This window comes from Mytilus galloprovincialis, chromosome 8 (genome assembly GCF_965363235.1).
Source record: "Mytilus galloprovincialis chromosome 8, xbMytGall1.hap1.1, whole genome shotgun sequence".
Lineage (NCBI taxonomy): Eukaryota > Metazoa > Mollusca > Bivalvia > Mytilida > Mytilidae > Mytilus > Mytilus galloprovincialis.
Window position 1 is genome coordinate 74,448,378 of NC_134845.1, and position 26,201 is coordinate 74,474,578.

The 26,201-nt window shown below is 37.1% G+C and overlaps 49 non-coding genes across 49 annotated transcripts; 25 read left to right on the forward strand and 24 right to left on the reverse strand.

The window, feature by feature from the left end:
- Window positions 1-64: 64 nt before the first annotated feature.
- Trnar-acg (transfer RNA arginine (anticodon ACG)) lies at window positions 65-137 on the reverse strand. The gene has a single exon. It is a non-coding gene; the product is annotated as a tRNA-Arg (tRNA).
- A 268-nt stretch (window positions 138-405) lies between these two features.
- On the forward strand, window positions 406-477 carry Trnad-guc (transfer RNA aspartic acid (anticodon GUC)). The gene has a single exon. It is a non-coding gene; the product is annotated as a tRNA-Asp (tRNA).
- Window positions 478-722: 245 nt separating this feature from the next.
- Window positions 723-795, reverse strand: Trnar-acg (transfer RNA arginine (anticodon ACG)). The gene has a single exon. It is a non-coding gene; the product is annotated as a tRNA-Arg (tRNA).
- Window positions 796-1,063: 268 nt separating this feature from the next.
- Trnad-guc (transfer RNA aspartic acid (anticodon GUC)) lies at window positions 1,064-1,135 on the forward strand. The gene has a single exon. It is a non-coding gene; the product is annotated as a tRNA-Asp (tRNA).
- Window positions 1,136-1,380: 245 nt separating this feature from the next.
- Trnar-acg (transfer RNA arginine (anticodon ACG)) lies at window positions 1,381-1,453 on the reverse strand. The gene has a single exon. It is a non-coding gene; the product is annotated as a tRNA-Arg (tRNA).
- Window positions 1,454-1,721: 268 nt separating this feature from the next.
- Trnad-guc (transfer RNA aspartic acid (anticodon GUC)) lies at window positions 1,722-1,793 on the forward strand. Its single transcript has one exon. It is a non-coding gene; the product is annotated as a tRNA-Asp (tRNA).
- Window positions 1,794-2,038: 245 nt separating this feature from the next.
- Trnar-acg (transfer RNA arginine (anticodon ACG)) lies at window positions 2,039-2,111 on the reverse strand. Its single transcript has one exon. It is a non-coding gene; the product is annotated as a tRNA-Arg (tRNA).
- A 268-nt stretch (window positions 2,112-2,379) lies between these two features.
- Window positions 2,380-2,451, forward strand: Trnad-guc (transfer RNA aspartic acid (anticodon GUC)). The gene has a single exon. It is a non-coding gene; the product is annotated as a tRNA-Asp (tRNA).
- A 245-nt stretch (window positions 2,452-2,696) lies between these two features.
- On the reverse strand, window positions 2,697-2,769 carry Trnar-acg (transfer RNA arginine (anticodon ACG)). The gene has a single exon. It is a non-coding gene; the product is annotated as a tRNA-Arg (tRNA).
- A 268-nt stretch (window positions 2,770-3,037) lies between these two features.
- On the forward strand, window positions 3,038-3,109 carry Trnad-guc (transfer RNA aspartic acid (anticodon GUC)). The gene has a single exon. It is a non-coding gene; the product is annotated as a tRNA-Asp (tRNA).
- A 245-nt stretch (window positions 3,110-3,354) lies between these two features.
- On the reverse strand, window positions 3,355-3,427 carry Trnar-acg (transfer RNA arginine (anticodon ACG)). Its single transcript has one exon. It is a non-coding gene; the product is annotated as a tRNA-Arg (tRNA).
- A 1,190-nt stretch (window positions 3,428-4,617) lies between these two features.
- Window positions 4,618-4,690, reverse strand: Trnar-acg (transfer RNA arginine (anticodon ACG)). Its single transcript has one exon. It is a non-coding gene; the product is annotated as a tRNA-Arg (tRNA).
- A 268-nt stretch (window positions 4,691-4,958) lies between these two features.
- On the forward strand, window positions 4,959-5,030 carry Trnad-guc (transfer RNA aspartic acid (anticodon GUC)). The gene has a single exon. It is a non-coding gene; the product is annotated as a tRNA-Asp (tRNA).
- A 245-nt stretch (window positions 5,031-5,275) lies between these two features.
- Trnar-acg (transfer RNA arginine (anticodon ACG)) lies at window positions 5,276-5,348 on the reverse strand. Its single transcript has one exon. It is a non-coding gene; the product is annotated as a tRNA-Arg (tRNA).
- A 268-nt stretch (window positions 5,349-5,616) lies between these two features.
- On the forward strand, window positions 5,617-5,688 carry Trnad-guc (transfer RNA aspartic acid (anticodon GUC)). Its single transcript has one exon. It is a non-coding gene; the product is annotated as a tRNA-Asp (tRNA).
- A 245-nt stretch (window positions 5,689-5,933) lies between these two features.
- On the reverse strand, window positions 5,934-6,006 carry Trnar-acg (transfer RNA arginine (anticodon ACG)). Its single transcript has one exon. It is a non-coding gene; the product is annotated as a tRNA-Arg (tRNA).
- A 268-nt stretch (window positions 6,007-6,274) lies between these two features.
- On the forward strand, window positions 6,275-6,346 carry Trnad-guc (transfer RNA aspartic acid (anticodon GUC)). The gene has a single exon. It is a non-coding gene; the product is annotated as a tRNA-Asp (tRNA).
- Window positions 6,347-6,591: 245 nt separating this feature from the next.
- On the reverse strand, window positions 6,592-6,664 carry Trnar-acg (transfer RNA arginine (anticodon ACG)). Its single transcript has one exon. It is a non-coding gene; the product is annotated as a tRNA-Arg (tRNA).
- Window positions 6,665-6,932: 268 nt separating this feature from the next.
- On the forward strand, window positions 6,933-7,004 carry Trnad-guc (transfer RNA aspartic acid (anticodon GUC)). Its single transcript has one exon. It is a non-coding gene; the product is annotated as a tRNA-Asp (tRNA).
- Window positions 7,005-7,590: 586 nt separating this feature from the next.
- Window positions 7,591-7,662, forward strand: Trnad-guc (transfer RNA aspartic acid (anticodon GUC)). Its single transcript has one exon. It is a non-coding gene; the product is annotated as a tRNA-Asp (tRNA).
- Window positions 7,663-7,907: 245 nt separating this feature from the next.
- On the reverse strand, window positions 7,908-7,980 carry Trnar-acg (transfer RNA arginine (anticodon ACG)). The gene has a single exon. It is a non-coding gene; the product is annotated as a tRNA-Arg (tRNA).
- Window positions 7,981-8,248: 268 nt separating this feature from the next.
- Window positions 8,249-8,320, forward strand: Trnad-guc (transfer RNA aspartic acid (anticodon GUC)). Its single transcript has one exon. It is a non-coding gene; the product is annotated as a tRNA-Asp (tRNA).
- A 245-nt stretch (window positions 8,321-8,565) lies between these two features.
- On the reverse strand, window positions 8,566-8,638 carry Trnar-acg (transfer RNA arginine (anticodon ACG)). Its single transcript has one exon. It is a non-coding gene; the product is annotated as a tRNA-Arg (tRNA).
- Window positions 8,639-8,906: 268 nt separating this feature from the next.
- Window positions 8,907-8,978, forward strand: Trnad-guc (transfer RNA aspartic acid (anticodon GUC)). Its single transcript has one exon. It is a non-coding gene; the product is annotated as a tRNA-Asp (tRNA).
- Window positions 8,979-11,052: 2,074 nt separating this feature from the next.
- Window positions 11,053-11,125, reverse strand: Trnar-acg (transfer RNA arginine (anticodon ACG)). The gene has a single exon. It is a non-coding gene; the product is annotated as a tRNA-Arg (tRNA).
- Window positions 11,126-11,393: 268 nt separating this feature from the next.
- On the forward strand, window positions 11,394-11,465 carry Trnad-guc (transfer RNA aspartic acid (anticodon GUC)). Its single transcript has one exon. It is a non-coding gene; the product is annotated as a tRNA-Asp (tRNA).
- A 245-nt stretch (window positions 11,466-11,710) lies between these two features.
- Trnar-acg (transfer RNA arginine (anticodon ACG)) lies at window positions 11,711-11,783 on the reverse strand. Its single transcript has one exon. It is a non-coding gene; the product is annotated as a tRNA-Arg (tRNA).
- Window positions 11,784-12,051: 268 nt separating this feature from the next.
- On the forward strand, window positions 12,052-12,123 carry Trnad-guc (transfer RNA aspartic acid (anticodon GUC)). The gene has a single exon. It is a non-coding gene; the product is annotated as a tRNA-Asp (tRNA).
- A 246-nt stretch (window positions 12,124-12,369) lies between these two features.
- Trnar-acg (transfer RNA arginine (anticodon ACG)) lies at window positions 12,370-12,442 on the reverse strand. The gene has a single exon. It is a non-coding gene; the product is annotated as a tRNA-Arg (tRNA).
- A 269-nt stretch (window positions 12,443-12,711) lies between these two features.
- Trnad-guc (transfer RNA aspartic acid (anticodon GUC)) lies at window positions 12,712-12,783 on the forward strand. Its single transcript has one exon. It is a non-coding gene; the product is annotated as a tRNA-Asp (tRNA).
- A 245-nt stretch (window positions 12,784-13,028) lies between these two features.
- Window positions 13,029-13,101, reverse strand: Trnar-acg (transfer RNA arginine (anticodon ACG)). Its single transcript has one exon. It is a non-coding gene; the product is annotated as a tRNA-Arg (tRNA).
- Window positions 13,102-19,506: 6,405 nt separating this feature from the next.
- On the reverse strand, window positions 19,507-19,579 carry Trnar-acg (transfer RNA arginine (anticodon ACG)). The gene has a single exon. It is a non-coding gene; the product is annotated as a tRNA-Arg (tRNA).
- Window positions 19,580-19,847: 268 nt separating this feature from the next.
- On the forward strand, window positions 19,848-19,919 carry Trnad-guc (transfer RNA aspartic acid (anticodon GUC)). The gene has a single exon. It is a non-coding gene; the product is annotated as a tRNA-Asp (tRNA).
- A 245-nt stretch (window positions 19,920-20,164) lies between these two features.
- On the reverse strand, window positions 20,165-20,237 carry Trnar-acg (transfer RNA arginine (anticodon ACG)). Its single transcript has one exon. It is a non-coding gene; the product is annotated as a tRNA-Arg (tRNA).
- Window positions 20,238-20,505: 268 nt separating this feature from the next.
- Window positions 20,506-20,577, forward strand: Trnad-guc (transfer RNA aspartic acid (anticodon GUC)). The gene has a single exon. It is a non-coding gene; the product is annotated as a tRNA-Asp (tRNA).
- A 586-nt stretch (window positions 20,578-21,163) lies between these two features.
- Window positions 21,164-21,235, forward strand: Trnad-guc (transfer RNA aspartic acid (anticodon GUC)). The gene has a single exon. It is a non-coding gene; the product is annotated as a tRNA-Asp (tRNA).
- A 245-nt stretch (window positions 21,236-21,480) lies between these two features.
- Trnar-acg (transfer RNA arginine (anticodon ACG)) lies at window positions 21,481-21,553 on the reverse strand. Its single transcript has one exon. It is a non-coding gene; the product is annotated as a tRNA-Arg (tRNA).
- Window positions 21,554-21,821: 268 nt separating this feature from the next.
- On the forward strand, window positions 21,822-21,893 carry Trnad-guc (transfer RNA aspartic acid (anticodon GUC)). Its single transcript has one exon. It is a non-coding gene; the product is annotated as a tRNA-Asp (tRNA).
- Window positions 21,894-22,138: 245 nt separating this feature from the next.
- Window positions 22,139-22,211, reverse strand: Trnar-acg (transfer RNA arginine (anticodon ACG)). The gene has a single exon. It is a non-coding gene; the product is annotated as a tRNA-Arg (tRNA).
- A 268-nt stretch (window positions 22,212-22,479) lies between these two features.
- Trnad-guc (transfer RNA aspartic acid (anticodon GUC)) lies at window positions 22,480-22,551 on the forward strand. Its single transcript has one exon. It is a non-coding gene; the product is annotated as a tRNA-Asp (tRNA).
- A 245-nt stretch (window positions 22,552-22,796) lies between these two features.
- Trnar-acg (transfer RNA arginine (anticodon ACG)) lies at window positions 22,797-22,869 on the reverse strand. Its single transcript has one exon. It is a non-coding gene; the product is annotated as a tRNA-Arg (tRNA).
- Window positions 22,870-23,137: 268 nt separating this feature from the next.
- On the forward strand, window positions 23,138-23,209 carry Trnad-guc (transfer RNA aspartic acid (anticodon GUC)). The gene has a single exon. It is a non-coding gene; the product is annotated as a tRNA-Asp (tRNA).
- A 586-nt stretch (window positions 23,210-23,795) lies between these two features.
- Window positions 23,796-23,867, forward strand: Trnad-guc (transfer RNA aspartic acid (anticodon GUC)). The gene has a single exon. It is a non-coding gene; the product is annotated as a tRNA-Asp (tRNA).
- A 245-nt stretch (window positions 23,868-24,112) lies between these two features.
- Window positions 24,113-24,185, reverse strand: Trnar-acg (transfer RNA arginine (anticodon ACG)). The gene has a single exon. It is a non-coding gene; the product is annotated as a tRNA-Arg (tRNA).
- Window positions 24,186-24,453: 268 nt separating this feature from the next.
- On the forward strand, window positions 24,454-24,525 carry Trnad-guc (transfer RNA aspartic acid (anticodon GUC)). The gene has a single exon. It is a non-coding gene; the product is annotated as a tRNA-Asp (tRNA).
- Window positions 24,526-24,770: 245 nt separating this feature from the next.
- On the reverse strand, window positions 24,771-24,843 carry Trnar-acg (transfer RNA arginine (anticodon ACG)). Its single transcript has one exon. It is a non-coding gene; the product is annotated as a tRNA-Arg (tRNA).
- A 268-nt stretch (window positions 24,844-25,111) lies between these two features.
- Window positions 25,112-25,183, forward strand: Trnad-guc (transfer RNA aspartic acid (anticodon GUC)). The gene has a single exon. It is a non-coding gene; the product is annotated as a tRNA-Asp (tRNA).
- Window positions 25,184-25,769: 586 nt separating this feature from the next.
- On the forward strand, window positions 25,770-25,841 carry Trnad-guc (transfer RNA aspartic acid (anticodon GUC)). The gene has a single exon. It is a non-coding gene; the product is annotated as a tRNA-Asp (tRNA).
- Window positions 25,842-26,086: 245 nt separating this feature from the next.
- Trnar-acg (transfer RNA arginine (anticodon ACG)) lies at window positions 26,087-26,159 on the reverse strand. Its single transcript has one exon. It is a non-coding gene; the product is annotated as a tRNA-Arg (tRNA).
- Between the last annotated feature and the right edge of the window lie 42 nt (window positions 26,160-26,201).

Genomic DNA, 26,201 nt, shown 5'->3' on the forward strand with positions numbered 1-26,201 from the left:
TGACTGTCCACTATATATGCGTGTTTCAAAAGGGAGTGTTAAAAAGCATTGACAAAAAACTATCCGAGCTTGCCAGGATTCGAACCTGGAATCTTCTGATCCGTAGTCAGACGCGTTATCCGTTGCGCCACAAGCCCTTAGACGCTGGTGTTCCTATTTTACTCTATATACCTTTGACTCTACGAATTGTCTTCAATGATATCTCGCATTGCCTTGTCCATCTTAGATGCATTATTATAACTCCCAGAATCAAACTTTTTTCTGCAAATAACACTCCTATTCGTTATGATGCACACTTATATCTCTCAGTTGAGGGAAGCGGGAAAAGTAGCTTTTCTGGCTTTTGTGTTGGTAATTTCTAAAAGTTTAGCTTTATCTGTTAAAATTTGTGCTCTCACCTTCAAGTCCTCGGTAGTATAGTGGTTAGTATCCCCGCCTGTCACGCGGGAGACCGGGGTTCGATTCCCCGCCGGGGAGGACATTATTTTTGTTATATCCTTCTAACATGTTGAATGTAAAGATTGGCAAACAGCCACAACATATAATATATGTGCTAATAAAAGATTCCACCAAAACCCTAGCTATCAATGAGTTCAAATTGTTTCTGACGTTTGGATACTCTATAATCTGTTCAGACATTTCTTTTAAATGTAACTTCTGACTGTCCACTATATATGCGTGTTTCAAAAGGGAGTGTTAAAAAGCATTGACAAAAAACTATCCGAGCTTGCCAGGATTCGAACCTGGAATCTTCTGATCCGTAGTCAGACGCGTTATCCGTTGCGCCACAAGCCCTTAGACGCTGGTGTTCCTATTTTACTCTATATACCTTTGACTCTACGAATTGTCTTCAATGATATCTCGCATTGCCTTGTCCATCTTAGATGCATTATTATAACTCCCAGAATCAAACTTTTTTCTGCAAATAACACTCCTATTCGTTATGATGCACACTTATATCTCTCAGTTGAGGGAAGCGGGAAAAGTAGCTTTTCTGGCTTTTGTGTTGGTAATTTCTAAAAGTTTAGCTTTATCTGTTAAAATTTGTGCTCTCACCTTCAAGTCCTCGGTAGTATAGTGGTTAGTATCCCCGCCTGTCACGCGGGAGACCGGGGTTCGATTCCCCGCCGGGGAGGACATTATTTTTGTTATATCCTTCTAACATGTTGAATGTAAAGATTGGCAAACAGCCACAACATATAATATATGTGCTAATAAAAGATTCCACCAAAACCCTAGCTATCAATGAGTTCAAATTGTTTCTGACGTTTGGATACTCTATAATCTGTTCAGACATTTCTTTTAAATGTAACTTCTGACTGTCCACTATATATGCGTGTTTCAAAAGGGAGTGTTAAAAAGCATTGACAAAAAACTATCCGAGCTTGCCAGGATTCGAACCTGGAATCTTCTGATCCGTAGTCAGACGCGTTATCCGTTGCGCCACAAGCCCTTAGACGCTGGTGTTCCTATTTTACTCTATATACCTTTGACTCTACGAATTGTCTTCAATGATATCTCGCATTGCCTTGTCCATCTTAGATGCATTATTATAACTCCCAGAATCAAACTTTTTTCTGCAAATAACACTCCTATTCGTTATGATGCACACTTATATCTCTCAGTTGAGGGAAGCGGGAAAAGTAGCTTTTCTGGCTTTTGTGTTGGTAATTTCTAAAAGTTTAGCTTTATCTGTTAAAATTTGTGCTCTCACCTTCAAGTCCTCGGTAGTATAGTGGTTAGTATCCCCGCCTGTCACGCGGGAGACCGGGGTTCGATTCCCCGCCGGGGAGGACATTATTTTTGTTATATCCTTCTAACATGTTGAATGTAAAGATTGGCAAACAGCCACAACATATAATATATGTGCTAATAAAAGATTCCACCAAAACCCTAGCTATCAATGAGTTCAAATTGTTTCTGACGTTTGGATACTCTATAATCTGTTCAGACATTTCTTTTAAATGTAACTTCTGACTGTCCACTATATATGCGTGTTTCAAAAGGGAGTGTTAAAAAGCATTGACAAAAAACTATCCGAGCTTGCCAGGATTCGAACCTGGAATCTTCTGATCCGTAGTCAGACGCGTTATCCGTTGCGCCACAAGCCCTTAGACGCTGGTGTTCCTATTTTACTCTATATACCTTTGACTCTACGAATTGTCTTCAATGATATCTCGCATTGCCTTGTCCATCTTAGATGCATTATTATAACTCCCAGAATCAAACTTTTTTCTGCAAATAACACTCCTATTCGTTATGATGCACACTTATATCTCTCAGTTGAGGGAAGCGGGAAAAGTAGCTTTTCTGGCTTTTGTGTTGGTAATTTCTAAAAGTTTAGCTTTATCTGTTAAAATTTGTGCTCTCACCTTCAAGTCCTCGGTAGTATAGTGGTTAGTATCCCCGCCTGTCACGCGGGAGACCGGGGTTCGATTCCCCGCCGGGGAGGACATTATTTTTGTTATATCCTTCTAACATGTTGAATGTAAAGATTGGCAAACAGCCACAACATATAATATATGTGCTAATAAAAGATTCCACCAAAACCCTAGCTATCAATGAGTTCAAATTGTTTCTGACGTTTGGATACTCTATAATCTGTTCAGACATTTCTTTTAAATGTAACTTCTGACTGTCCACTATATATGCGTGTTTCAAAAGGGAGTGTTAAAAAGCATTGACAAAAAACTATCCGAGCTTGCCAGGATTCGAACCTGGAATCTTCTGATCCGTAGTCAGACGCGTTATCCGTTGCGCCACAAGCCCTTAGACGCTGGTGTTCCTATTTTACTCTATATACCTTTGACTCTACGAATTGTCTTCAATGATATCTCGCATTGCCTTGTCCATCTTAGATGCATTATTATAACTCCCAGAATCAAACTTTTTTCTGCAAATAACACTCCTATTCGTTATGATGCACACTTATATCTCTCAGTTGAGGGAAGCGGGAAAAGTAGCTTTTCTGGCTTTTGTGTTGGTAATTTCTAAAAGTTTAGCTTTATCTGTTAAAATTTGTGCTCTCACCTTCAAGTCCTCGGTAGTATAGTGGTTAGTATCCCCGCCTGTCACGCGGGAGACCGGGGTTCGATTCCCCGCCGGGGAGGACATTATTTTTGTTATATCCTTCTAACATGTTGAATGTAAAGATTGGCAAACAGCCACAACATATAATATATGTGCTAATAAAAGATTCCACCAAAACCCTAGCTATCAATGAGTTCAAATTGTTTCTGACGTTTGGATACTCTATAATCTGTTCAGACATTTCTTTTAAATGTAACTTCTGACTGTCCACTATATATGCGTGTTTCAAAAGGGAGTGTTAAAAAGCATTGACAAAAAACTATCCGAGCTTGCCAGGATTCGAACCTGGAATCTTCTGATCCGTAGTCAGACGCGTTATCCGTTGCGCCACAAGCCCTTAGACGCTGGTGTTCCTATTTTACTCTATATACCTTTGACTCTACGAATTGTCTTCAATGATATCTCGCATTGCCTTGTCCATCTTAGATGCATTATTATAACTCCCAGAATCAAACTTTTTTCTGCAAATAACACTCCTATTCGTTATGATGCACACTTATATCTCTCAGTTGAGGGAAGCGGGAAAAGTAGCTTTTCTGGCTTTTGTGTTGGTAATTTCTAAAAGTTTAGCTTTATCTGTTAAAATTTGTGCTCTCACCTTCAAGTCCTCGGTAGTATAGTGGTTAGAATAGAATAGAATAGAATATTTTATTTACCAAATTAGGGCCCCAGGAGGGCATATGATACAGACAATATTATTATAAACAAAAACATATGCAATACACACACAGTAAAGATATGTAACAAGTGTTATAAAAATAATAAAATAAAATAATATAACACAGAAAATACACTCAACGAAATAGTAGCAATGTATTATTATTCAATGAATACTATGTTGAAAATGACTCAAGTGCACCCGGTAAGTGTATCTTCACTTTGAGAAGACAAACATGAGGCATTAGTAGTTTGTGTGGAGAAATGTCAATATATAAAAATACAAAAAAAAAATACAAAAAGAACCCAATAAAAAACAAAGCAATTAAGCACTCCCACATTTGACTATGAGGTATACTGCAAATAACAAAGTTTATTTAATAAAAGGATATTTAATATGACTTATCTGCAGAAAGCACCAAGAGTCGGTGCTTAAAGGGGAGTCCCTACTTGTACTTAATGCAGATGAGTCAAGCTCCTTAATTATTGAAAATATATTTTTAAAACATATTTCTAAGATTATAGATTCTGTGTCCAGCCAGCAAAGATCATCAAGGGACGGTGCCAAAGGTTAGTATCCCCGCCTGTCACGCGGGAGACCGGGGTTCGATTCCCCGCCGGGGAGGACATTATTTTTGTTATATCCTTCTAACATGTTGAATGTAAAGATTGGCAAACAGCCACAACATATAATATATGTGCTAATAAAAGATTCCACCAAAACCCTAGCTATCAATGAGTTCAAATTGTTTCTGACGTTTGGATACTCTATAATCTGTTCAGACATTTCTTTTAAATGTAACTTCTGACTGTCCACTATATATGCGTGTTTCAAAAGGGAGTGTTAAAAAGCATTGACAAAAAACTATCCGAGCTTGCCAGGATTCGAACCTGGAATCTTCTGATCCGTAGTCAGACGCGTTATCCGTTGCGCCACAAGCCCTTAGACGCTGGTGTTCCTATTTTACTCTATATACCTTTGACTCTACGAATTGTCTTCAATGATATCTCGCATTGCCTTGTCCATCTTAGATGCATTATTATAACTCCCAGAATCAAACTTTTTTCTGCAAATAACACTCCTATTCGTTATGATGCACACTTATATCTCTCAGTTGAGGGAAGCGGGAAAAGTAGCTTTTCTGGCTTTTGTGTTGGTAATTTCTAAAAGTTTAGCTTTATCTGTTAAAATTTGTGCTCTCACCTTCAAGTCCTCGGTAGTATAGTGGTTAGTATCCCCGCCTGTCACGCGGGAGACCGGGGTTCGATTCCCCGCCGGGGAGGACATTATTTTTGTTATATCCTTCTAACATGTTGAATGTAAAGATTGGCAAACAGCCACAACATATAATATATGTGCTAATAAAAGATTCCACCAAAACCCTAGCTATCAATGAGTTCAAATTGTTTCTGACGTTTGGATACTCTATAATCTGTTCAGACATTTCTTTTAAATGTAACTTCTGACTGTCCACTATATATGCGTGTTTCAAAAGGGAGTGTTAAAAAGCATTGACAAAAAACTATCCGAGCTTGCCAGGATTCGAACCTGGAATCTTCTGATCCGTAGTCAGACGCGTTATCCGTTGCGCCACAAGCCCTTAGACGCTGGTGTTCCTATTTTACTCTATATACCTTTGACTCTACGAATTGTCTTCAATGATATCTCGCATTGCCTTGTCCATCTTAGATGCATTATTATAACTCCCAGAATCAAACTTTTTTCTGCAAATAACACTCCTATTCGTTATGATGCACACTTATATCTCTCAGTTGAGGGAAGCGGGAAAAGTAGCTTTTCTGGCTTTTGTGTTGGTAATTTCTAAAAGTTTAGCTTTATCTGTTAAAATTTGTGCTCTCACCTTCAAGTCCTCGGTAGTATAGTGGTTAGTATCCCCGCCTGTCACGCGGGAGACCGGGGTTCGATTCCCCGCCGGGGAGGACATTATTTTTGTTATATCCTTCTAACATGTTGAATGTAAAGATTGGCAAACAGCCACAACATATAATATATGTGCTAATAAAAGATTCCACCAAAACCCTAGCTATCAATGAGTTCAAATTGTTTCTGACGTTTGGATACTCTATAATCTGTTCAGACATTTCTTTTAAATGTAACTTCTGACTGTCCACTATATATGCGTGTTTCAAAAGGGAGTGTTAAAAAGCATTGACAAAAAACTATCCGAGCTTGCCAGGATTCGAACCTGGAATCTTCTGATCCGTAGTCAGACGCGTTATCCGTTGCGCCACAAGCCCTTAGACGCTGGTGTTCCTATTTTACTCTATATACCTTTGACTCTACGAATTGTCTTCAATGATATCTCGCATTGCCTTGTCCATCTTAGATGCATTATTATAACTCCCAGAATCAAACTTTTTTCTGCAAATAACACTCCTATTCGTTATGATGCACACTTATATCTCTCAGTTGAGGGAAGCGGGAAAAGTAGCTTTTCTGGCTTTTGTGTTGGTAATTTCTAAAAGTTTAGCTTTATCCGTTAAAATTTGTGCTCTCACCTTCAAGTCCTCGGTAGTATAGTGGTTAGTATCCCCGCCTGTCACGCGGGAGACCGGGGTTCGATTCCCCGCCGGGGAGGACATTATTTTTGTTATATCCTTCTAACATGTTGAATGTAAAGATTGGCAAACAGCCACAACATATAATATATGTGCTAATAAAAGATTCCACCAAAACCCTAGCTATCAATGAGTTCAAATTGTTTCTGACGTTTGGATACTCTATAATCTGTTCAGACATTTCTTTTAAATGTAACTTCTGACTGTCCACTATATATGCGTGTTTCAAAAGGGAGTGTTAAAAAGCATTGACAAAAAACTATCCGAGCTTGCCAGGATTCGAACCTGGAATCTTCTGATCCGTAGTCAGACGCGTTATCCGTTGCGCCACAAGCCCTTAGACGCTGGTGTTCCTATTTTACTCTATATACCTTTGACTCTACGAATTGTCTTCAATGATATCTCGCATTGCCTTGTCCATCTTAGATGCATTATTATAACTCCCAGAATCAAACTTTTTTCTGCAAATAACACTCCTATTCGTTATGATGCACACTTATATCTCTCAGTTGAGGGAAGCGGGAAAAGTAGCTTTTCTGGCTTTTGTGTTGGTAATTTCTAAAAGTTTAGCTTTATCTGTTAAAATTTGTGCTCTCACCTTCAAGTCCTCGGTAGTATAGTGGTTAGTATCCCCGCCTGTCACGCGGGAGACCGGGGTTCGATTCCCCGCCGGGGAGGACATTATTTTTGTTATATCCTTCTAACATGTTGAATGTAAAGATTGGCAAACAGCCACAACATATAATATATGTGCTAATAAAAGATTCCACCAAAACCCTAGCTATCAATGAGTTCAAATTGTTTCTGACGTTTGGATACTCTATAATCTGTTCAGACATTTCTTTTAAATGTAACTTCTGACTGTCCACTATATATGCGTGTTTCAAAAGGGAGTGTTAAAAAGCATTGACAAAAAACTATCCGAGCTTGCCAGGATTCGAACTTGGAATCTTCTGATCCGTAGTCAGACGCGTTATCCGTTGCGCCACAAGCCCTTAGACGCTGGTGTTCCTATTTTACTCTATATACCTTTGACTCTACGAATTGTCTTCAATGATATCTCGCATTGCCTTGTCCATCTTAGATGCATTATTATAACTCCCAGAATCAAACTTTTTTCTGCAAATAACACTCCTATTCGTTATGATGCACACTTATATCTCTCAGTTGAGGGAAGCGGGAAAAGTAGCTTTTCTGGCTTTTGTGTTGGTAATTTCTAAAAGTTTAGCTTTATCTGTTAAAATTTGTGCTCTCACCGTCAAGTCCTCGGTAGTATAGTGGTTAGTATCCCCGCCTGTCACGCGGGAGACCGGGGTTCGATTCCCCGCCGGGGAGGACATTATTTTTGTTATATCCTTCTAACATGTTGAATGTAAAGATTGGCAAACAGCCACAACATATAATATATGTGCTAATAAAAGATTCCACCAAAACCCTAGCTATCAATGAGTTCAAATTGTTTCTGACGTTTGGATACTCTATAATCTGTTCAGACATTTCTTTTAAATGTAACTTCTGACTGTCCACTATATATGCGTGTTTCAAAAGGGAGTGTTAAAAAGCATTGACAAAAAACTATCCGAGCTTGCCAGGATTCGAACCTGGAATCTTCTGATCCGTAGTCAGACGCGTTATCCGTTGCGCCACAAGCCCTTAGACGCTGGTGTTCCTATTTTACTCTATATACCTTTGACTCTACGAATTGTCTTCAATGATATCTCGCATTGCCTTGTCCATCTTAGATGCATTATTATAACTCCCAGAATCAAACTTTTTTCTGCAAATAACACTCCTATTCGTTATGATGCACACTTATATCTCTCAGTTGAGGGAAGCGGGAAAAGTAGCTTTTCTGGCTTTTGTGTTGGTAATTTCTAAAAGTTTAGCTTTATCTGTTAAAATTTGTGCTCTCACCGTCAAGTCCTCGGTAGTATAGTGGTTAGTATCCCCGCCTGTCACGCGGGAGACCGGGGTTCGATTCCCCGCCGGGGAGGACATTATTTTTGTTATATCCTTCTAACATGTTGAATGTAAAGATTGGCAAACAGCCACAACATATAATATATGTGCTAATAAAAGATTCCACCAAAACCCTAGCTATCAATGAGTTCAAATTGTTTCTGACGTTTGGATACTCTATAATCTGTTCAGACATTTCTTTTAAATGTAACTTCTGACTGTCCACTATATATGCGTGTTTCAAAAGGGAGTGTTAAAAAGCATTGACAAAAAACAATCCGAGCTTGCCAGGATTCGAACCTGGAATCTTCTGATCCGTAGTCAGACGCGTTATCCGTTGCGCCACAAGCCCTTAGACGCTGGTGTTCCTATTTTACTCTATATACCTTTGACTCTACGAATTGTCTTCAATGATATCTCGCATTGCCTTGTCCATCTTAGATGCATTATTATAACTCACAGAATCAAACTTTTTTCTGCAAATAACACTCCTATTCGTTATGATGCACACTTATATCTCTCAGTTGAGGGAAGCGGGAAAAGTAGCTTTTCTGGCTTTTGTGTTGGTAATTTCTAAAAGTTTAGCTTTATCTGTTAAAATTTGTGCTCTCACCTTCAAGTCCTCGGTAGTATAGTGGTTAGTATCCCCGCCTGTCACGCGGGAGACCGGGGTTCGATTCCCCGCCGGGGAGGACATTATTTTTGTTATATCCTTCTAACATGTTGAATGTAAAGATTGGCAAACAGCCACAACATATAATATATGTGCTAATAAAAGATTCCACCAAAACCCTAGCTATCAATGAGTTCAAATTGTTTCTGACGTTTGGATACTCTATAATCTGTTCAGACATTTCTTTTAAATGTAACTTCTGACTGTCCACTATATATGCGTGTTTCAAAAGGGAGTGTTAAAAAGCATTGACAAAAAACTATCCGAGCTTGCCAGGATTCGAACCTGGAATCTTCTGATCCGTAGTCAGACGCGTTTTTTTTTTATCTTTATTATAATCCACAATTCATATATACATATCACAGTTTTAGTTACACAAAATTGAAAACATTGCCATTAGTTATTGTCCTTTCTCTGAAACGAATCACATTTCAAACATTATCTATATAGCGTGAAATATTTGTCACGAACATAATTGTCTGATTATTTACTTTCGATACTCATATTTATATACATATACATATCATTATTATAGAAAAATATCATATCCCTATACTTATATTCAATCTCTATCTAATCTTCCACTCATCTCATACATTCACAACTATTTAAAGCTTACACAGAATACAATGAAAAATCAAAAGAGTTAGATGTTTGTACAGTCTTATTGCCCGAAATATGACATAAAATGTTACAATCGAAATAATAGTTCGCACAGGGCTGGTCTCCATTCCACAACGCAAATAAAATCGAAAGTATTAAAATTAAGGCAATTATCAGCAATTATAAGACAAGCAAACAACATCACAATATAATTATCATCGTTCAGCAAAAGCTTTTTCTCACATTTTCTCACAGAAACATACCCACTTTCTCTCTACAAAAACAAATTACAAAATATCAATAAAAAAATTACAGTCTTTTCATTTTCACAACTTTTTCCATCTTCAATATACCTTCATTCACTTCATCATTCATAAATGGTGTTGTTCGTACATCTTCAAAATCCTCGGTTAGCACTTTGTTATATCTAGAGTACTCATGTTCCCCGGGAAGGAGAAGTTCAAAATTTTTACCACTCATATGAAACAATACCAGACGTCCTCTTTCCGTTTTTCCAATCAACATGTCCATACCGCTCCGGCTTTTTTTAAAAACAATTTTCCTTATAATTCCACTTTCTGGTACTTTTCTATTATGTTCTTTCACTTTATCACATGGTTGTGCACCTGGTGACGTAGTGGATACAATATCGCTATTATTCTTTTTACTAATTGTACATTTTGTTACTAAAATGTCTCCTTCTACGGTACACTTATTCTTTTCAATTCTATCAACAGTTATTCTTTGTTTACATTTTTCCACATTGTTTACATGTTTACCCTTTAAACAGGTTGGTGGCAAAGACAATTCATTACCTGTATCGATTGACAGTTCTATATTTGGACTCTCTATAACTTCAATGTTACCTGAAGTAGTAGAGGCCATAGACGGGTTATCGTCAATGTCCATTATATCTAGGGTATTTGTCGATACCTCTTCACTCGGTATTTGACTAATTTCAGATGAACGATCTGAACAAATCACATCTTTATGGTTCTCACTAATAGAACTGTTTGCATCATCAGTATTATATTCTTTCATCCGTTTTTTATCACGATTGACAGTAGAATTTGATTTTCTTTTAGTCTTATTACTATCTTGATTTGTAAAAACTATAGATACACGGGCTCTGTCATTCTCACCATGCACAGTAAATGATATATGACGAAATTGTCTACATGCGTTTTCTATAGTACTCGTTAATAACGACGGGAGTCTTTCCATTATAAATATAGTTAAAAACAGTTATACAATTCACCCTCGGGTAGCCTCTTTCAATCCAACAATATTTACCACATTTCAAACAGTTAATAAAGACGGTTTTTTCAATATCAATGAAAAGAACTTACTTCTAAAACAAGTTAGAATGTTAATAATCCATATTTTAGCTTGGTAATCCGAGCAATAACTTATAATAAAGTAATATTTTCACTGTACACAAAAACAACGTCCTGTCATACAAAGGTCCACTCGACTTTTTTCAAACTATCCGAGCTTGCCAGGATTCGAACCTGGAATCTTCTGATCCGTAGTCAGACGCGTTATCCGTTGCGCCACAAGCCCTTAGACGCTGGTGTTCCTATTTTACTCTATATACCTTTGACTCTACGAATTGTCTTCAATGATATCTCGCATTGCCTTGTCCATCTTAGATGCATTATTATAACTCCCAGAATCAAACTTTTTTCTGCAAATAACACTCCTATTCGTTATGATGCACACTTATATCTCTCAGTTGAGGGAAGCGGGAAAAGTAGCTTTTCTGGCTTTTGTGTTGGTCATTTCTAAAAGTTTAGCTTTATCTGTTAAAATTTGTGCTCTCACCTTCAAGTCCTCGGTAGTATAGTGGTTAGTATCCCCGCCTGTCACGCGGGAGACCGGGGTTCGATTCCCCGCCGGGGAGGACATTATTTTTGTTATATCCTTCTAACATGTTGAATGTAAAGATTGGCAAACAGCCACAACATATAATATATGTGCTAATAAAAGATTCCACCAAAACCCTAGCTATCAATGAGTTCAAATTGTTTCTGACGTTTGGATACTCTATAATCTGTTCAGACATTTCTTTTAAATGTAACTTCTGACTGTCCACTATATATGCGTGTTTCAAAAGGGAGTGTTAAAAAGCATTGACAAAAAACTATCCGAGCTTGCCAGGATTCGAACCTGGAATCTTCTGATCCGTAGTCAGACGCGTTATCCGTTGCGCCACAAGCCCTTAGACGCTGGTGTTCCTATTTTACTCTATATACCTTTGACTCTACGAATTGTCTTCAATGATATCTCGCATTGCCTTGTCCATCTTAGATGCATTATTATAACTCCCAGAATCAAACTTTTTTCTGCAAATAACACTCCTATTCGTTATGATGCACACTTATATCTCTCAGTTGAGGGAAGCGGGAAAAGTAGCTTTTCTGGCTTTTGTGTTGGTAATTTCTAAAAGTTTAGCTTTATCTGTTAAAATTTGTGCTCTCACCTTCAAGTCCTCGGTAGTATAGTGGTTAGTATCCCCGCCTGTCACGCGGGAGACCGGGGTTCGATTCCCCGCCGGGGAGGACATTATTTTTGTTATATCCTTCTAACATGTTGAATGTAAAGATTGGCAAACAGCCACAACATATAATATATGTGCTAATAAAAGATTCCACCAAAACCCTAGCTATCAATGAGTTCAAATTGTTTCTGACGTTTGGATACTCTATAATCTGTTCAGACATTTCTTTTAAATGTAACTTCTGACTGTCCACTATATATGCGTGTTTCAAAAGGGAGTGTTAAAAAGCATTGACAAAAAAACTATCCGAGCTTGCCAGGATTCGAACCTGGAATCTTCTGATCCGTAGTCAGACGCGTTATCCGTTGCGCCACAAGCCCTTAGACGCTGGTGTTCCTATTTTACTCTATATACCTTTGACTCTACGAATTGTCTTCAATGATATCTCGCATTGCCTTGTCCATCTTAGATGCATTATTATAACTCCCAGAATCAAACTTTTTTTCTGCAAATAACACTCCTATTCGTTATGATGCACACTTATATCTCTCAGTTGAGGGAAGCGGGAAAAGTAGCTTTTCTGGCTTTTGTGTTGGTAATTTCTAAAAGTTTAGCTTTATCTGTTAAAATTTGTGCTCTCACCTTCAAGTCCTCGGTAGTATAGTGGTTAGTATCCCCGCCTGTCACGCGGGAGACCGGGGTTCGATTCCCCGCCGGGGAGGACATTATTTTTGTTATATCCTTCTAACATGTTGAATGTAAAGATTGGCAAACAGCCACAACATATAATATATGTGCTAATAAAAGATTCCACCAAAACCCTAGCTATCAATGAGTTCAAATTGTTTCTGACGTTTGGATACTCTATAATCTGTTCAGACATTTCTTTTAAATGTAACTTCTGACTGTCCACTATATATGCGTGTTTCAAAAGGGAGTGTTAAAAAGCATTGACAAAAAACTATCCGAGCTTGCCAGGATTCGAACCTGGAATCTTCTGATCCGTAGTCAGACGCGTTATCCGTTGCGCCACAAGCCCTTAGACGCTGGTGTTCCTATTTTACTCTATATACCTTTGACTCTACGAATTGTCTTCAATGATATCTCGCATTGCCTTGTCCATCTTAGATGCATTATTATAACTCCCAGAATCAAACTTTTTTTTCTGCAAATAACACTCCTATTCGTTATGATGCACACTTATATCTCTCAGTTGAGGGAAGCGGGAAAAGTAGCTTTTCTGGCTTTTGTGTTGGTAATTTCTAAAAGTTTAGCTTTATCTGTTAAAATTTGTGCTCTCACCTTCAAGTCCTCGGTAGTATAGTGGTTAGTATCCCCGCCTGTCACGCGGGAGACCGGGGTTCGATTCCCCGAGACTTCCGGTTTGGACATTCAGCGAGAAGGACGTAATATTCATAGCTGAATTTCAATCGAAATTTTTTTCGTCTTTGGACGAGCCATCCATGGCTTAAGGTGTAAGTGATTGCTCTTAGTGACATTTCCTTTGATAATCGAGATTTATTTTCCATATATCTGACATTTTAAAGTGTTTTTGTAACCTCCCTTCACCATGCCTGGTGAAAGGGGGGCGAATAGAACTGTGAAGGAACAGACTGTCCTTGTTGATGTTGGGGACAATAAAAATGTTTCGGCCTTGTCTGTAATAAATAGTGTAGAAGCAGAAGTTGGTGAAGGTGTAGTAGAGGCTTGCGTACCTAAAAGCGGAAATGTTTACGAAATAACTCTTAAAGAATTAGAAGCTGTTGATTTGTTGTGTGACACTGGGTTCAAAGTTAACAATGTGAAATTCCAGCCGAACGCTGTATTTTCAAAGCAAAAAATGGTGAGCTTCCTAAATGTGTCATATTACGTGACGGATGACGAAATTACGAAAAAACTAGAAGATTTCGGTGCAGAACTTATATCACCTATTAAACGCCGAATGCATCCTGGCACGTCCATTGCAGATGGTACAAGGTACGTGGTAGTAAGATTCCCTGAATTTCGTCAAAGTCTACCGTACAGTATGAAATTTTCGACAGGTGTAAATTCGCACGAATACATACGAGTATTACATGACAACCAGAAAAGGGTCTGTTCGAAATGTTTCGAATCCGGCCATGTTTATATCAACTGTCCTGATAATATGTGTTATCGTTGCAAAGAGAGTGGTCATTTGGCACGCAATTGTCCGAAACCACGTTGTGATAAGTGTCACCGGTATCCAGCTAACTGTACCTGTGAATTTGTATGGGATCATGATCGTCCTGATACAGAACCCCAAGATGACGTGAATGCTGAAGACTCTAATGTCGAAAATGATAACGTAACTAATGATGAACAAATGGAAGAAGATGAAGAGGTTAACAATGATGATCGTGATGATGTTGATGATACGCTAAATTTAGATGACCGTGATGAAGTAACAGATGATAAAGAAAATTCCGATGTAAATACTGCCCAAGATGAACTAAACCTAGATGAAAATAATGCACAAGATGAACTTATCCTAGATGAAAATCCTAAAACTGATTCCGGTGATGATGATGAACAAACTGAAGTTATGACAGTACATGAACTTTCAAAAGACAATTTAATTGACAATGAAATAAATATTTTGCATAAAAAAGGGGGGTCAAAAAAAGTGAACGAGTCAGTTTCTCATGAGTCAAATGTTGTGGTTGATTCTGATGTTGACAAAAATGCAGAGTCTTCGATTGCCAGTGAGACTGAAATGGAAATAACTGATGAGGAACTGGCTCGTAATATGGGAAAAAAAAGAAGGCGTCGTTTAGTTACTAGCCCCAACCTCACCCCTGAGGATATTAAGAAGATGAAGTCTAATCCTAAGTCCAAACTCCCCCTTAAACAACCAAGTTCAAGTTCATAGGTACACACCTTTATTGTTTATTTTTCTTGTTGATGGTAAATATTGTTAGCATAAATGCTAATGGTCTCAGAGATGTAACAAAGTTTCAGAATTTTACAAAATATTGTACAGAAAATTATTTTGATATTGTTGGTATACAAGAAACCTTTTGGGATGATGGTATTATTCCAAATATTGAAAAATTTTGGGAAGGAAAAATATATTTTTGTAATGGTGTAAACCTGAGACAAGGTGTTGCTTTTTTAGTAAGCAAAAGAGTACAAAATCAAGTGTCGGAAGTACAAAGTTTTGACGGTAGATGTATCCATATTTCCTTTGAACAGGATGATAAAACTATTGATATAATTAATTGCTATGTTCCAAACATAATGCAAGAAAAAAATACGTTTTTTGAGAGACTTACTTCTAAAATGCCGAATTCGGAAAATATTATTTTACTAGGTGATATGAATACATCTCTGTCAAATCTTGATCGTTGTGGTAAAACAGAACACACACAAGATAAAGCATACAAAAAACTCACAAACATTTGTGACATGTCTAACTTGTATGATGTATGGCGAGCGAGAAATCAAAATGCACGAACCTTCTCTTGGCGTCGTATCGTTCAAAATGTCCTAATACAAAGTAGGATTGACCACATTTTCATTCCGAAAGCATATTCACAATTCGTCAAAAACGTGTATTATAAACATAATACATTCAGTGACCACTCTTTTGTTAATCTAAATATAGATTTTACTGAAATTGAGAGAGGCCCAGGGTTATGGATATTTAATAATTTGTTATTACACGACGAGGATTATGTTCAAAAAATTTCACAACTAATTGAAAAAGAAAAAAGCTGTAGACTTTTTGATGATGAGCCGCTTATTTGGTATGATAATTTAAAATTTAAAATTAAACAATTATCAAAATCATATGCGCAAAATAAATCGCGTATTGAAAAGTCAGAATATTTTAAGCTTCAAAATGAATATGAAAAACTATCGTCTATGGCGGTAAATAATGTAAATTTTGATGTAAATAAGTTCGAAGAAATGAAACTAAAACTTAAAACATATGAAGATAAAATTTGTAAAGGTGCAATATTGCGCTCAAAGGCTCAATGGGCTATAGACGGTGATAAAAGTTCTAAATATTTTTTGCAACTTGAAAAATATAAACAAAATAGTAACGCTGTAAAAGAATTAAAAACGACAGAGGGCAAAATTTTAAAAACTACAGATGAAATTTTAGAAGAAGTACATAAATTTTATAAAGAGTTATACTCTAGTACAGTAATAGATAAAGATAAAGCAAAAGAAATTTTGGAATTTATTTCTGAAAAAGTTTCTGATGAAGACAGTGAAAATTTAGAAACCGATTTAACTTTGCATGAAATTAAATCGTCATTATTTGGCATGTCAAAAAATAAATCACCAGGTCCTGATGGACTAACAGTTGAGTTCTTTTGTAAATTTTTTCATTTGTTTGGTGAGATTTTTCTTAAAATTTTTAAAGTTATAGAAGAAGAACATATATTAACAAGATCCATGCGGCATGGTATAATAAACTTAGTTTATAAAAACAAAGGGGATAAAAATTCTTTAAAAAATTTTAGACCGATATCTTTGCTTTGTGTAGACTACAAAATAATTGCTAGAATAATGTCTAATAGATTAAAATTTGTTCTGCCGAAACTAGTGTCTAGTTTTCAAACATGTTGCATATTAGGCCGTGACATTGCAGACACTACATCAAGTATAAGAGATTTAATTGAAATAATTGAAAATGATGATTTAGAAGCCTATCTTATAAAAGTTGATCAGGAAAAAGCTTTTGATAAGGTTGACCATGACTATCTGTTTCTAGTTTTAGAAAAATTTGGTTTTGGCCCTAAATTTATGCAGTGGATTAAAATATTCTATAATAATGTAAACAGCAGTGTAAAATGTAATGGTTTCCTTACAAAGTATGTTAAACTTAATAATTCAATAAAACAAGGGTGTCCAGTTTCTGCTCTCCTCTATGTATTGGTGGCAGAACCATTAGGTCAAGCTATAATTAAAAATAAAAATATCCAGAGTGTAAATATCCCAAAGTCAAATGTAAATGCTAAAATATTTCAACACGCAGATGACACAAATATTTTTACTTCAAATAAAGAATCTGTAAATGAAACTTTCAAAGTTCTAAATTTGTACAGTGAAGCTTCTGGAGCTAAAATTAACAGACAAAAATCTGAAATTATGTGCTTAGGTTCTGGCAATATTACTGATTCAGAGTTACATAAACTAAATATACAAAAATGTGAAAATGTAACAAAAGTTTTAGGCATATATGTTGGAAAAGATAAAGAGTTATGTGAAATTCTAAACTGGAAAGATAAAATAAAAAAGATAAAAACAATTTTATTCTTTTGGAATAAAAGAGATTTAACTTTACCAGGTCGAGCTACAGTTTTAACTTCCCTTATAATGTCGAGGTTATATTATACTGTAACTGTATGTCCATTGCCAGAAAAAGTTAAAAATGAAATCCGTCTAATTGTTATAAAGTTTCTTTGGCAAAATAAATCACATTTAGTAAAATATCAAAGTGTAGTAGGTACAAAACTTGAAGGTGGATTAAATATTCCTGATATTTTTTCTAAAAATGCAAGCCTTTAGACTAAAATTTCTTAAAAAATATTTGGATCCTGAATGTCAATCAATCTGGAAAGGTGCGTTTGATTACTTTATTACTAAAATCGATAATATGGATTTAAAACAAGATATTGTGTATACGCATTTAAATTCAAAACAGATTAAACACTTACCACTTTATTATCAAGAAATGATAAACGCATATTATAAAATAAAAGCCGATTTCAAAATCGATTTTCAAGTGCAACATGTATATAATAATCCGCTGTTTTGTAATCCAAATATAATATGCAACGGTAAAATGCTTCTGTTTGAAAAATTCATTCAAACAGGCTTGATACGGATAAAAGACATTTGCTATGAATTTATGCCGGGTTTCTTCACATTAAATTCAATAGATGAAATAATAAAACAAAAATTTCCTGATGAAAAAACAGAACAAATAAAAACAGCTTTCGAAAAAATCATACGATGTATTCCTGAAGAGTGGAAAGAACTATTAAAATCCGAAAATCCTCTGAATGTTGAAAATGCTCCGATTGTTAAAATTTGTTTAGATAATGACAGAGAAATTCATTTTAGAAGTGCTGTGACGAAATTATTTTACAGCCTTCTTCTGTCAAATTTTTTTGAAACGCCCTCTGCTGAAAAGCATTGGGAGGAGCAGTATCCGCCTCTCAATTTCAAAAGTCTTTATTTGGTTGTCAATCAGAGTTGTTTACCTCCTGATTGTCATTGTTTAAATTATAGGATTGTCCATCGAGCTATTTTTACACTTGAAAAGTTGGTCAGAATAGGTCAGGCAGATACAGGCACATGCAAAGCATGCGGCCAAGGTATAGAGAATCTTGGTCACCTGTTTGTACATTGTCAAAAGATTCAACCACTTCATGATTACCTGAAAGACACATTACACAACATATTTATTAATTACCCACCTGACATGGTTAATTCCATTGATTATGAACAGTTATTTTTACTTGGGTTTTTAAAACGTTCACAAGATATTAATACTTATTTTCTAAACTTTTTCCTTAGTGTAGCCCGAGTTTGCATATTCAAAACACGGAATTTAAAAGTTTTTCATGACAAAGAAATAGATGCACTACGTTTTTTCAAATACACAATAAGAAAATACATTGAATACGCATACACTTATTATAAAATGACACAACAAAGACAATTATTCTACAAATATTTTTTACACAAAAACACTTTATTAGATATTCAAAACGACAACATAGTTTTGTTTGTCTAGACAGTTACTTCTATTTGATTGGTTGTTAGAACAATAGATCACATTCCAACGTAAAATTATCGATCGCACTTAGGTGTGTTTGACTTTTGAAAATATTTTGGAGTTGTCTCGCTTTCAATATAGAATTTGTCCACCGTCTATTCATATAGACTTTTTTGAAAAATGAATCGCCATAAAAAAAAAACATATATGCTGTATATAATTCTTTTAACTTTTAAAACATGTACATCTAGATGTATTTTATTTTTTACTAATGTAGGAGGATAACTACTAACAACTCTGTATATAGCAAAATTCTCACCAACGAGGGATGTCTCAATGGTGACAGTATGTAAATATGTAATAAAAATTTTATTAATGAAAAAAAAAAAAAGTATCCCCGCCTGTCACGCGGGAGACCGGGGTTCGATTCCCCGCCGGGGAGGACATTATTTTTGTTATATCCTTCTAACATGTTGAATGTAAAGATTGGCAAACAGCCACAACATATAATATATGTGCTAATAAAAGATTCCACCAAAACCCTAGCTATCAATGAGTTCAAATTGTTTCTGACGTTTGGATACTCTATAATCTGTTCAGACATTTCTTTTAAATGTAACTTCTGACTGTCCACTATATATGCGTGTTTCAAAAGGGAGTGTTAAAAAGCATTGACAAAAAACTATCCGAGCTTGCCAGGATTCGAACCTGGAATCTTCTGATCCGTAGTCAGACGCGTTATCCGTTGCGCCACAAGCCCTTAGACGCTGGTGTTCCTATTTTACTCTATATACCTTTGACTCTACGAATTGTCTTCAATGATATCTCGCATTGCCTTGTCCATCTTAGATGCATTATTATAACTCCCAGAATCAAACTTTTTTCTGCAAATAACACTCCTATTCGTTATGATGCACACTTATATCTCTCAGTTGAGGGAAGCGGGAAAAGTAGCTTTTCTGGCTTTTGTGTTGGTAATTTCTAAAAGTTTAGCTTTATCTGTTAAAATTTGTGCTCTCACCGTCAAGTCCTCGGTAGTATAGTGGTTAGTATCCCCGCCTGTCACGCGGGAGACCGGGGTTCGATTCCCCGCCGGGGAGGACATTATTTTTGTTATATCCTTCTAACATGTTGAATGTAAAGATTGGCAAACAGCCACAACATATAATATATGTGCTAATAAAAGATTCCACCAAAACCCTAGCTATCAATGAGTTCAAATTGTTTCTGACGTTTGGATACTCTATAATCTGTTCAGACATTTCTTTTAAATGTAACTTCTGACTGTCCACTATATATGCGTGTTTCAAAAGGGAGTGTTAAAAAGCATTGACAAAAAACTATCCGAGCTTGCCAGGATTCGAACCTGGAATCTTCTGATCCGTAGTCAGACGCGTTATCCGTTGCGCCACAAGCCCTTAGACGCTGGTGTTCCTATTTTACTCTATATACCTTTGACTCTACGAATTGTCTTCAATGATATCTCGCATTGCCTTGTCCATCTTAGATGCATTATTATAACTCACAGAATCAAACTTTTTTCTGCAAATAACACTCCTATTCGTTATGATGCACACTTATATCTCTCAGTTGAGGGAAGCGGGAAAAGTAGCTTTTCTGGCTTTTGTGTTGGTAATTTCTAAAAGTTTAGCTTTATCTGTTAAAATTTGTGCTCTCACCTTCAAGTCCTCGGTAGTATAGTGGTTAGTATCCCCGCCTGTCACGCGGGAGACCGGGGTTCGATTCCCCGCCGGGGAGGACATTATTTTTGTTATATCCTTCTAACATGTTGAATGTAAAGATTGGCAAACAGCCACAACATATAATATATGTGCTAATAAAAGATTCCACCAAAACCCTAGCTATCAATGAGTTCAAATTGTTTCTGACGTTTGGATACTCTATAATCTGTTCAGACATTTCTTTTAAATGTAACTTCTGACTGTCCACTATATATGCGTGTTTCAAAAGGGAGTGTTAAAAAGCATTGACAAAAAACTATCCGAGCTTGCCAGGATTCGAACTTGGAATCTTCTGATCCGTAGTCAGACGCGTTATCCGTTGCGCCACAAGCCCTTAGACGCTGGTGTTCCTATTTTACTCTATATACCTTTGACTCTACGAATTGTCTTCAATGATATCTCGCATTGCCTTGTCCATCTTAGATGCATTATTATAACTCCCAGAATCAAACTTTTTTCTGCAAATAACACTCCTATTCGTTATGATGCACACTTATATCTCTCAGTTGAGGGAAGCGGGAAAAGTAGCTTTTCTGGCTTTTGTGTTGGTAATTTCTAAAAGTTTAGCTTTATCTGTTAAAATTTGTGCTCTCACCGTCAAGTCCTCGGTAGTATAGTGGTTAGTATCCCCGCCTGTCACGCGGGAGACCGGGGTTCGATTCCCCGCCGGGGAGGACATTATTTTTGTTATATCCTTCTAACATGTTGAATGTAAAGATTGGCAAACAGCCACAACATATAATATATGTGCTAATAAAAGATTCCACCAAAACCCTAGCTATCAATGAGTTCAAATTGTTTCTGACGTTTGGATACTCTATAATCTGTTCAGACATTTCTTTTAAATGTAACTTCTGACTGTCCACTATATATGCGTGTTTCAAAAGGGAGTGTTAAAAAGCATTGACAAAAAACTATCCGAGCTTGCCAGGATTCGAACCTGGAATCTTCTGATCCGTAGTCAGACGCGTTATCCGTTGCGCCACAAGCCCTTAGACGCTGGTGTTCCTATTTTACTCTATATACCTTTGACTCTACGAATTGTCTTCAATGATATCTCGCATTGCCTTGTCCATCTTAGATGCATTATTATAACTCCCAGAATCAAACTTTTTTCTGCAAATAACACTCCTATTCGTTATGATGCACACTTATATCTCTCAGTTGAGGGAAGCGGGAAAAGTAGCTTTTCTGGCTTTTGTGTTGGTAATTTCTAAAAGTTTAGCTTTATCTGTTAAAATTTGTGCTCTCACCGTCAAGTCCTCGGTAGTATAGTGGTTAGTATCCCCGCCTGTCACGCGGGAGACCGGGGTTCGATTCCCCGCCGGGGAGGACATTATTTTTGTTATATCCTTCTAACATGTTGAATGTAAAGATTGGCAAACAGCCACAACATATAATATATGTGCTAATAAAAGATTCCACCAAAACCCTAGCTATCAATGAGTTCAAATTGTTTCTGACGTTTGGATACTCTATAATCTGTTCAGACATTTCTTTTAAATGTAACTTCTGACTGTCCACTATATATGCGTGTTTCAAAAGGGAGTGTTAAAAAGCATTGACAAAAAACTATCCGAGCTTGCCAGGATTCGAACCTGGAATCTTCTGATCCGTAGTCAGACGCGTTATCCGTTGCGCCACAAGCCCTTAGACGCTGGTGTTCCTATTTTACTCTATATACCTTTGACTCTACGAATTGTCTTCAATGATATCTCGCATTGCCTTGTCCATCTTAGATGCATTATTATAACTCCCAGAATCAAACTTTTTTCTGCAAATAACACTCCTATTCGTTATGATGCACACTTATATCTCTCAGTTGAGGGAAGCGGGAAAAGTAGCTTTTCTGGCTTTTGTGTTGGTAATTTCTAAAAGTTTAGCTTTATCTGTTAAAATTTGTGCTCTCACCGTCAAGTCCTCGGTAGTATAGTGGTTAGTATCCCCGCCTGTCACGCGGGAGACCGGGGTTCGATTCCCCGCCGGGGAGGACATTATTTTTGTTATATCCTTCTAACATGTTGAATGTAAAGATTGGCAAACAGCCACAACATATAATATATGTGCTAATAAAAGATTCCACCAAAACCCTAGCTATCAATGAGTTCAAATTGTTTCTGACGTTTGGATACTCTATAATCTGTTCAGACATTTCTTTTAAATGTAACTTCTGACTGTCCACTATATATGCGTGTTTCAAAAGGGAGTGTTAAAAAGCATTGACAAAAAACAATCCGAGCTTGCCAGGATTCGAACCTGGAATCTTCTGATCCGTAGTCAGACGCGTTATCCGTTGCGCCACAAGCCCTTAGACGCTGGTGTTCCTATTTTACTCTATATACCTTTGACTCTACGAATTGTCTTCAATGATATCTCGCATTGCCTTGTCCATCTTAGATGCATTATTATAACTCCCAGAATCAAACTTTTTTCTGCAAATAACACTCCTATTCGTTATGATGCACACTTATATCTCTCAGTTGAGGGAAGCGGGAAAAGTAGCTTTTCTGGCTTTTGTGTTGGTAATTTCTAAAAGTTTAGCTTTATCTGTTAAAATTTGTGCTCTCACCTTCAAGTCCTCGGTAGTATAGTGGTTAGTATCCCCGCCTGTCACGCGGGAGACCGGGGTTCGATTCCCCGCCGGGGAGGACATTATTTTTGTTATATCCTTCTAACATGTTGAATGTAAAGATTGGCAAACAGCCACAACATATAATATATGTGCTAATAAAAGATTCCACCAAAACCCTAGCTATCAATGAGTTCAAATTGTTTCTGACGTTTGGATACTCTATAATCTGTTCAGACATTTCTTTTAAATGTAACTTCTGACTGTCCACTATATATGCGTGTTTCAAAAGGGAGTGTTAAAAAGCATTGACAAAAAACTATCCGAGCTTGCCAGGATTCGAACCTGGAATCTTCTGATCCGTAGTCAGATGCGTTATCCGTTGCGCCACAAGCCCTTAGACGCTGGTGTTCCTATTTTACTCTATATACCTTTGACTCTACGAATTGTCTTCAATGATATCTCGCATTGCCTTGTCCATCTTAGATGCATTATTATAACTCCCAGAATCAAACTTTTTTCTGCAAATAACACTCCTATTCGTTATGATGCACACTTATATCTCTCAGTTGAGGGAAGCGGGAAAAGTAGCTTTTCTGGCTTTTGTGTTGGTAATTTCTAAAAGTTTAGCTTTATCTGTTAAAATTTGTGCTCTCACCGTCAAGTCCTCGGTAGTATAGTGGTTAGTATCCCCGCCTGTCACGCGGGAGACCGGGGTTCGATTCCCCGCCGGGGAGGACATTATTTTTGTTATATCCTTCTAACATGTTGAATGTAAAGATTGGCAAACAGCCACAACATATAATATATGTGCTAATAAAAGATTCCACCAAAACCCTAGCTATCAATGAGTTCAAATTGTTTCTGACGTTTGGATACTCTATAATCTGTTCAGACATTTCTTTTAAATGTAACTTCTGACTGTCCACTATATATGCGTGTTTCAAAAGGGAGTGTTAAAAAGCATTGACAAAAAACTATCCGAGCTTGCCAGGATTCGAACCTGGAATCTTCTGATCCGTAGTCAGACGCGTTATCCGTTGCGCCACAAGCCCTTAGACGCTGGTGTTCCTATTTTACTCTATATACCTTTGACTCTACGAATTGTCTTCAATGATATCTCGCATTGCCTTGTCCATCTTAGATGCATTATTATAACTCCCAGAATCAAACTTTTTTCTGCAAATAACACTCCTATTCGTTATGATGCACACTTATATCTCTCAGTTGAGGGAAGCGGGAAAAGTAGCTTTTCTGGCTTTTGTGTTGGTAATTTCTAAAAGTTTAGCTTTATCTGTTAAAATTTGTGCTCTCACCGTCAAGTCCTCGGTAGTATAGTGGTTAGTATCCCCGCCTGTCACGCGGGAGACCGGGGTTCGATTCCCCGCCGGGGAGGACATTATTTTTGTTATATCCTTCTAACATGTTGAATGTAAAGATTGGCAAACAGCCACAACATATAATATATGTGCTAATAAAAGATTCCACCAAAACCCTAGCTATCAATGAGTTCAAATTGTTTCTGACGTTTGGATACTCTATAATCTGTTCAGACATTTCTTTTAAATGTAACTTCTGACTGTCCACTATATATGCGTGTTTCAAAAGGGAGTGTTAAAAAGCATTGACAAAAAACAATCCGAGCTTGCCAGGATTCGAACCTGGAATCTTCTGATCCGTAGTCAGACGCGTTATCCGTTGCGCCACAAGCCCTTAGACGCTGGTGTTCCTATTTTACTCTATATACCTTTGACTCTACGAATTGTCTTCAATGATATCTCGCATTGCCTTGTCCATCTTAGATGCATTATTATAACTCCCAGAATCAAACTTTTTTCTGCAAATAACACTCCTATTCGTTATGATGCACACTTATATCTCTCAGTTGAGGGAAGCGGGAAAAGTAGCTTTTCTGGCTTTTGTGTTGGTAATTTCTAAAAGTTTAGCTTTATCTGTTAAAATTTGTGCTCTCACCTTCAAGTCCTCGGTAGTATAGTGGTTAGTATCCCCGCCTGTCACGCGGGAGACCGGGGTTCGATTCCCCGCCGGGGAGGACATTATTTTTGTTATATCCTTCTAACATGTTGAATGTAAAGATTGGCAAACAGCCACAACATATAATATATGTGCTAATAAAAGATTCCACCAAAACCCTAGCTATCAATGAGTTCAAATTGTTTCTGACGTTTGGATACTCTATAATCTGTTCAGACATTTCTTTTAAATGTAACTTCTGACTGTCCACTATATATGCGTGTTTCAAAAGGGAGTGTTAAAAAGCATTGACAAAAAACTATCCGAGCTTGCCAGGATTCGAACCTGGAATCTTCTGATCCGTAGTCAGATGCGTTATCCGTTGCGCCACAAGCCCTTAGACGCTGGTGTTCCTATTTTACTCTATATACCTTTGACTCTACGAATTGTCTTCAATGATATCTCGCATTGCCTTGTCCATCTTAGATGCATTATTATAACTCCCAGAATCAAACTTTTTTCTGCAAATAACACTCCTATTCGTTATGATGCACACTTATATCTCTCAGTTGAGGGAAGCGGGAAAAGTAGCTTTTCTGGCTTTTGTGTTGGTAATTTCTAAAAGTTTAGCTTTATCTGTTAAAATTTGTGCTCTCACCGTCAAGTCCTCGGTAGTATAGTGGTTAGTATCCCCGCCTGTCACGCGGGAGACCGGGGTTCGATTCCCCGCCGGGGAGGACATTATTTTTGTTATATCCTTCTAACATGTTGAATGTAAAGATTGGCAAACAGCCACAACATATAATATATGTGCTAATAAAAGATTCCACCAAAACCCTAGCTATCAATGAGTTCAAATTGTTTCTGACGTTTGGATACTCTATAATCTGTTCAGACATTTCTTTTAAATGTAACTTCTGACTGTCCACTATATATGCGTGTTTCAAAAGGGAGTGTTAAAAAGCATTGACAAAAAACAATCCGAGCTTGCCAGGATTCGAACCTGGAATCTTCTGATCCGTAGTCAGACGCGTTATCCGTTGCGCCACAAGCCCTTAGACGCTGGTGTTCCTATTTTACTCTATATACCTTTGACT